The sequence below is a fragment of the Phyllobates terribilis genome, unplaced genomic scaffold, assembly GCF_046119375.1.
Source record: "Phyllobates terribilis strain yellow unplaced genomic scaffold, ASM4611937v1 Scaffold_13__5_contigs__length_258822181, whole genome shotgun sequence".
Lineage (NCBI taxonomy): Eukaryota > Metazoa > Chordata > Amphibia > Anura > Dendrobatidae > Phyllobates > Phyllobates terribilis.
The window spans coordinates 217,578,364-217,586,767 of NW_027362773.1; the positions used below are offsets into that span (position 1 = coordinate 217,578,364).

General features: G+C 43.2%; 1 long non-coding RNA gene across 1 annotated transcript; it reads left to right on the forward strand.

Annotated features, from left to right (window-relative positions):
* Nucleotides 1–3,414: 3,414 nt before the first annotated feature.
* LOC141174390 (uncharacterized) lies at nucleotides 3,415–8,199 on the forward strand. Its single transcript, XR_012252871.1, has 2 exons — nucleotides 3,415–4,002; nucleotides 4,117–8,199. It is a non-coding gene; the product is annotated as an uncharacterized lncRNA (long non-coding RNA).
* The last annotated feature ends 205 nt before the right edge of the window (nucleotides 8,200–8,404 follow it).

Genomic DNA, 8,404 nt, shown 5'->3' on the forward strand with positions numbered 1-8,404 from the left:
ATATATACACACACACACTAGATGGTTGCCCGATTCTAACGCATCGGGCATTCTAGAATATGCCCCATGCAGGATGTGACTCCCCCCCCCCCCATATAATGCGCCATGCAGGATGTCACATCCCCCGTCCGTTATAATGCCCCATGCTGGATGTGACATCCCCCCCTCCCTTATAATACCCCATGCAGGATGTGACATCCCCCCCATAGTGCCCCATGCAGGATGTGACATCCCCCCCATAGTGCCCCATGGAGGATGTCACATCCCCCTTCCCTTATAATGGCCCTTCCACGATGTCACACTTCCCCACCCCACCATTTAATGCCCTATGGCCCCATACAATAAAAAAAAAAAATCCAATACTCACCTCACTTGTCAGCTGCTCCTCTGGACTCCAGCGTAGCGAGCATGTTCCCGCTGTGCGCTGTGACCGGTCAGGAGAGAGCGTGGTGTAAAGACGTCACCGCGCCCTCTGACCTGACACGTCACGCAGCAGCAGCGGAAGACACAGGAGCTGCTGCGCAGGCACGGGGAGGGGTAAGTATGGCGCCGGGTGCCGGGGTCCTGAGCGAGCGGGGGGGGGGGGGTAGGGAGGGGAGAGGAGGAGAGGGGGGGGGAGAGGAGAAGAGGGGAGGGGTAAGAATGGCGCCGGGCGCCGGGGTCCTGAGCGAGCAGGGGGAGGGACAGGAGGAGAGGGGAAGAGAGGAGGGGAGGAGAGAGTAGAGGAGGGGAGGAGAGGGGAGGGGCGTCACTTTTACCGTCCGGAGATAAGCGGCCGTAGCCGCTGATCTCCAGACAGTAGCCGCATGGGGGTCAGCGGCGCCTCTGGTCGGGGGACGTATGCTGCGAGCAGCCGGCTTCATCTCCCGGCTGTATCGCCGCTCACCTCCGTGCGGCAGATCAGCCGCTAACGGCCGCCATCTTTTTGTGAAATGCCGCGTCGCAGATTGGCCGCGGCCGGACCAATCAGCGACGCGGGATTTCCTGGACAGACAGACAGACAGAAAGACAGACAGACAGACGGGATAAGACAATTATATAGATAGATATACACATTTATATATACACTGCAGAGTGCCACTCTTCCTGTCCTGTATATATACACTGCACAGTACCACTTCTCCTGTCCTGTATATACACTGCACAGTACCACTCTTCCTGTCCTGTATATACACACTGTACAGTACCACTCCTCCTGTCCTGTATATATACACTGCACAGTACCACTCCTCCTGTCCTGTATATATACACTGCACAGTACCTCTCCTCCAGTATATATACACTGCACAGTGCCACTCTTCCTGTCCTGTATATATATATATATATATATATATATATATATATATATATATATATACACATACAGTTATATGAAAAAGTTTGGGAACCCCTATTAATCTTAAGCTTAATGTTTTCTTAAAATTGGTGTTTTTGCATCAGCTATTTCACTTTGATATATGTAATAAGTGTTGGACACAGTAATGTTTCTGCCTTGAAATGAGGTTTATTGTACTAACAGAAAATGTTCAATCTGCATTCAAACAAAATTTGACAGGTGCATAAGTATGGGCACCCTTATCATTTTCTTATTTTAAATACTCCTACCTACTTTTTACTGACTTACTAAAGCACTTTTTTTGGTTTTGTAACCTCATTGAGCTTTGAACTTCATAGCCAGGTGTATGCAATCATGAGAAAAGCTACTTAAAGTGGCCACTTGCAAGTTGTTCTCCTGTTTGAATCTCCTCTGAAGAGTGGCATCATGGGCTCCTCAAAACAACTGTCAAATGATCTGAAAACAAAGATTATTCAACATAGTTGTTCAGGGGAAGGATACAAAAAGCTGTCTCAGAGATTTAACCTGTCAGTTTCCACTGTGAGGAACATAGTAAGGAAATGGAAGAACACAGGGACAGTTCTTGCTAAGGCCAGAAGTGGCAGGCCAAGAAAAACATCAGAAAGGCAGAGAAGAAGAATGGTGAGATCAGTCAAGGACAATCCTCAGACCACCTTCAGAGAGCTGCAGCATCAACTTGCTGCAGATGGTGTCACTGTGCATCGGTCAACTATACAACACACTTTGCACAAGGAGAAGCTGTATGGGAGAGTGATGCGAAAGAAGCTGTTTCTGCAAGCACGCCACAAACAGAGTCGGCTGAGGTATGCAAAAGCCCATTTGGAGAAGCCAATTTCTATTTGGAAGAAGGTCCTGTGGACTGATGAAACCAAGATTGAGTTGTTTGGTCATACAAAAAGGCGTTATGCATGGCGGCAAAAAAACACAGCATTCCATGAAAAACACTTGCTACCCACAGTAAAATTTGGTGGAGGTTCCATCATGCTTTGGGGCTGTGTGGCCAATGCCGGCACCGGGAATCTTGTTAAAGTTTAGGGACGCATGGATTCCACTCAGTATCAGAAGATTCTTGACAATAATGTTCAAGAATCAGTGATAAAGTTGAAGTTACGCAGGGGATGGATCTTTCAGCAAGACAATGATCCAAAACACCGCTCCAAATCTACTCAGGCATTCATGCAGAGGAACAATTGCAATGTTCTGGAATGGCCATCCCTGTCCCCAGACCTGAATATCATTAAACATCTGTGGGATCATTTGAAGAGGGCTGTCCATGCTCGGCGACCATCAAACTTAACTGAACTGGAAATGTTTTGTAAAGAGGAATGGTCAAAAATACCTTCATCCAGGATCCAGGAAATCATTAAAAGCTACAGGAAGCGACTAGAGGCTGTTATTTTTTGCAAAAGGAGGATCTACTAAATATTAATGTCACTTTTCTGATGAGGTGCCCATACTTATGCACCTGTCAAATTTTGTTTGAATGCAGATTGCAAATTTTCTGTTAGTACTGAGAGGATGATGGGAGTTGTACTTCACGCAAGACTACGATGTAAGACACAGATGAAGTTATTCTTCCCTTATCTGGACATTTGGACTGACGCCCAGAAACTAGATTGTAACTTGTTTTTAGCTGTCTCAGAAACCTTCTACTAATTATCACTTTTTGTTTATGAAACTTTCTTATCAACATTCCACTGTTATGAATCATCATTTCGCTGCCTGTGAAACAAAGGCATTTTACTGCGCATGTCTGACAAAAAAAAAAAAAAAAAAAAAAAAAGATTATTATTATAAATAAAGGGACAGCACCCATAGAGGGAGGCGCGCTCAGGGGCTTCCCAGTACTTGATTATACACTACGTGTCTGTGTATTTCTTGTTACGGGGATACCCCGACTCCAACAAGGACCCTCCATGGCTGAATGATCCTAACAATTCCTGGCGCCCGAAACAGGGACCCGAGGTCTGCGTATTCCTTCAAGTTCATCGACCGGCACGAGTAACCGCTGAGATTGGGACATCGGAACAGCAGATGACAAACCTGGCCAGGTAAGAGACACTGTTAGTTCTCTTACATCTGCTCTGCGATAGTCCGTAAATTTCATGCATATCTTGTGTTGGGATTGAGGAACTAGTAGAGAAGGATACCTATAGCTCGGGTCATTCATGTATATACTGTAGGATCTGCCGAAGGAGAGGTCAGAGAAGGTTATGAAACGGATGGTATGAAAGAGATGTGGATGTCGGGAATAGCCTCATAAGCCGCACTAAGGTAGATGACATAAGTATTACGGAGATTGCCTAACTGAGTCATAAGGTTGTGTCCTTTCGGGGAAACCTTCGCTCACGCTTAACTCCCGAACCTTTGTCCTCCTTTTTGACGGATAAGAGATTGACAGAATGAGCCCATGGAAGTAATGATAATACTCCAGGGACACGATATATAATGGAGACTGTATGGTTCATTTTATGTATTGTTGGTCTTGCCCTTGTTGCCATATATATGTGTGTTAGAATTACTCTACACTTCAGACAAAACGGTCCAGAGAAACCGTTTCAGATACTGGCTCCTTAGGACAGAATAGGTAACGAGGAAAGGTAGAATATAGAATATATTTTATCTAACCCAAAAAGCCTCCTAAGGTAAGAATAGTCAGGAAAAATGGGCAACAAGATACTGGCTCCTTAGGACAGAATAGGTAATGAGGAAAGGTAAAATATAGAATATATTTTATCTAACCCAAAAAGCCTCCTAAGGTAAGAATAGTCAGGAAAAATGGGCAACAAACAGACTAAGACCACAAATGATGAACAAGATGTCTATACAATCGTGAAAGAAAGGTGTGGTGTAGAAGCAACTAAGAATTTAGGGAAAGTTTGCAAAACTTTTCAGGTAGCAAGGCATGACAGGTTTAACAGGAAACTATGGGAGGACATTCGGGCTAGAAAAGCAGGAGTGGTAAGAGACAAAGGATGGTAGAGTCCAAATTTTGGTGCCTGATGACCAAGAGTCTCTAGAAAACATTGTAAAAGTCCAAGCCTTAGAGGATGAGAAAGATCCTGCCCCTACCCAAATTATTTTAGATCTTTCTGAGGTACCAGAAAAATTATGGGCACAACATGACACCGATGTAGGACTAATGCCAATAGCTCCTGTAAAAGTCACTACTGTTCCAGGTGTGACACTACCCCAATTGAGACAGTATCCTATTAGTGCCCAACAAGAACACGCCATAGGAGAACAGATAAAAGATTATCTAAAAACTGGAGTACTGATAGAAGTAAAGTCACCAGCCAATACACCGTTGTACCCCGTAAAAAAGAAATCTACTGAGGGGTCAGCTGCTAGGTACCGGATGGTACATGATTTAAGAGAGATAAATAAAATTTTGGAACCTATTACTCCTGTTGTGCCAAATCCACACACGTTGCTATCACAGATCCCAGCAACAGCACGAGTATTTTCTGTCATAGACTTATCAAATGCATTTTTTTCAGTACCATTACACCCAGACTGTTACAAACTGTTTGCATTTACATTTAAGAATAGACAATTAGCATGGACAAGATTACCACAGGGTATGATACATTCACCTACCTTGTACTCAGAAGCTATGAGATCAGTTCTTCAAAATTTCAAACCTACGGATGAGGTTGTAATTCTCCAATATGTTGATGACCTATTGTTATGTGCCCCTGCTCAAGAGTCCGCAAACAGCAACACAATAAGATTGTTAATATTTCTAGCAGACATGGGCTGTAAAGTTAACAAGAAAAAAGTACAACTTTGTATGACTACGGTAGTATTTCTAGGACACTGCATTTCACAAGGTATTCGGCACCTCACCGCCGACAGACTAAAAATCATTAGAGATCTTGTTCCTCCCAAGAACTACAAAACATTAAGAGCATTTTTGGGAATAGTATCACACTGCAGACAATGGGTTATACATGCTAGTCAGCTTATGCAACCTCTATATGATTGTTTAAAAATCGAACCTTTCCAGTTAACTGAATCAGCACTCATAGCCTTTCAAGACCTCAAGAAAGGTCTCATGTCAGCCCCGGCCTTGGGAATCCCAGACTACGCCAAACCATTCCAATTAATGGCTGCGGAAATGTCTAATCATGCTACAGGAGTACTAACACAGAAACATGAAAATAAACAAAGACCTGTCGCATACTATTCTGCTCAATTAGATAATGTTACCAAAGCTGCACCATCATGTGTCAGAGTAGTAGCAGCTGTCTCTCTTTTGGTAGAAAAAGCCTCAGAAATAGTACTAGACCATGCCTTAATAGTACAAACTACACATGATGTACATGGCATACTGAATCAGGTATTGCCAAAACACATTTCAATGGCTAGACATCTTAGATTACAATGCTCCTTACTAATGCCACCAAACCTCACTTTTCGCCGCATATTGTCTCTAAATTTAGCCACTCTGTTACCACTAGAGACAAAGGGGGGAGTGGAAGGAGGTCAGGAAGACGAAGATGAAAATTTTTTACAATACCACGAACAAGACAATATAATACATGATTGCTTACAGTGTATAGAACAAGAAACACAAGGGCTACCTAATGTACAGGACACCCCTCTTGACAATCCAGACCTACATATGTATATAGATGGTAGTAGGTATGCAGATGAAACCGGTAACTTTCACACAGGTTATGCCATTGTATCAGATCATGATGTTATTGAAGCTGAGCCAATGCAGGCCAGCTGTTCAGCCCAGGAAGCTGAACTATTAGCTCTAATACGAACATTACAGTTAGCAAAAGAAAAAACCGCTAATATTTTTTACTGATATGCATATGGTATTGTACATGATTTTGGATGTATATGGAGAGCTAGAGGTTACATGACAGCTTCAGGTCAACCAGTAAAACATGGACAAATGATTAGACAAATCCTAGAATCAGCTGCCTCAACCAAACAAGTAGCAGTAATAAAAGTACCTGCACATGTAAGACTCGACACCGAGATAGCTAGGGGTAATGACCGAGCCGACAAGGCTGCTAAGCGAGCTGCAGTAAAACCTCTGACAACTGACCACACTATTAGTGCAGTATCAGAATTTGACTTAATTACACGGCTCAAAGAAGCCCACCAGCAGGTGAGTAGAGAAGAAAAAGAAGAGTGGCAGAAACAGGGGGCAGAAGAAAAAGAGGGACTATGGAGAAAAGGAGATGAGCTTTGTCTCCCCCGAGCGTGGTACCCTGTTGTGGTCAGTGAAGCCCACGGACCTACACATGTGTCTGCAAACGGTATGATACAGAGGGTCAGACAGAAGTGGTTAGCCCCAGGGTTCGGCCAGGTAGCTCGAGCAAAATGTGGTTCTTGTGAAATCTGTTTATCCCACAATCCAGGACAGACTGTTAAGACCCCCCAGAAGCACCATGTAAGACCACTATATCCGTTCCAGAGACTTTAGATCGATTACATCCAGATGCCTAAGCATGGACACTATGAGTATGTACTGGTATGTGTGGACATGTTTTCGGGGTGGCCAGAGGCTTATCCAGTTCATACAGCCACGGCTAAAGTCACTGCAGTAAAAATAGCACATGAACTGGTACCCCGTTATGGTATCCCAGAAGTGATCGAGTCAGATAGAGGTACACATTTTACTGGAGAGATCTTTCAGAATGTAATGAAAATGTTGTGTATAAAAAGTGAACTACACACCCCTTACCACCCACAGAGTTCTGGTAAGGTTGAGAGAATGAATGGAACACTTAAGTTAAAAATACAGAAAGCCATGGCAGAAACACAGAAACCATGGACTGAGTGTCTCCCAATAGCATTGTATTCAGTCAGAAACACCCCCCAGGGAAAGAGCAAACTCACCCCCCATGAAATATTGTTTGGTAGAGTTGCCAATACAGGATTGTATTTCCCACAGACTTTAATGTTAGAAACTGAAAGCTTAACTGCTTATGTACAAAATTTATGTAAGCATGTGTCTAAAATACACTCTTTAGTGTTCTCTTCCATTCCAGATCCAGATTCCATTGAGGGAACGCACAAGCTGCAACCAGGAGACGAAGTCTACGTAAAAAGACATAACAGAAGAACGCTAGAACCCAGATTTGAGGGTCCATATCAGGTGTTATTGACAACTCCAACTGCAGTAAAATTGGAAGGAAAATCAGCATGGGTACATGCAAGCCATTGCAAAAAGAAATAGTGGTGATTGTACTTGTGTTAGCTATAACGATAGATCAGGGAGACCTGTGGGATAAACTAAGTTCCCCAAAACCTACAGATAATAAATTTATAAAACATCATGAGACATTGGTAAACGGGCTGCTCGATGGCGGACAGAAAATAGCAGACTGTTGGATTTGTACGCATTCTCCAATATCAGCCACGAGCATACCCTTCCTGGCCGTACCCATGACCCCTGAGGAAGTGTTTACATGGACTAATTGCTCAGACAAATTAGCAAATAACCAAACCGTTAATTCTAGATTATGGAACACCACTGTTGCCATCCCAGTTGTGGGGTGGGTGGGATTTCCCTGGTGGCAAGGTAATATGACCGGAAAAATAGACAACTTACAATATTTAGCGTTTAAAGGAGGTGTATGGGTTCCTAGAAATAAGACGGTACTAACAGACTTAGGGTTAATTCCTACAGAAAATATACAACTCAGTTTTAGTAGCACAGTATCTTTTTCTCAACCTTTTAAACCTGATATAGTAGAAAAATACATACACAATAATGGTTGGAAATATTCACAATTATTCCCCGATGGAAACAATGATACATGTTCAAAAATACCAGGTAATATATTATGTAATGAGTCAAGTGCATATGACCCAGGTACACCGACTTGTGAAAATCCAGATGCAGGATACTGTAGTCCATTAGGTCAAAAACCCCCTTGGTGTATACTTCAGAATGTATCTAATTTTTTAGATTTGGTACATAGGTTGGTGCTCCAACACTCTGCAATATGGGATCTGCCTGAAGGAACTTTCTGGATTTGTGGAAATGGAGCATACAAATGGCTCCCAGTAGGAATAAAA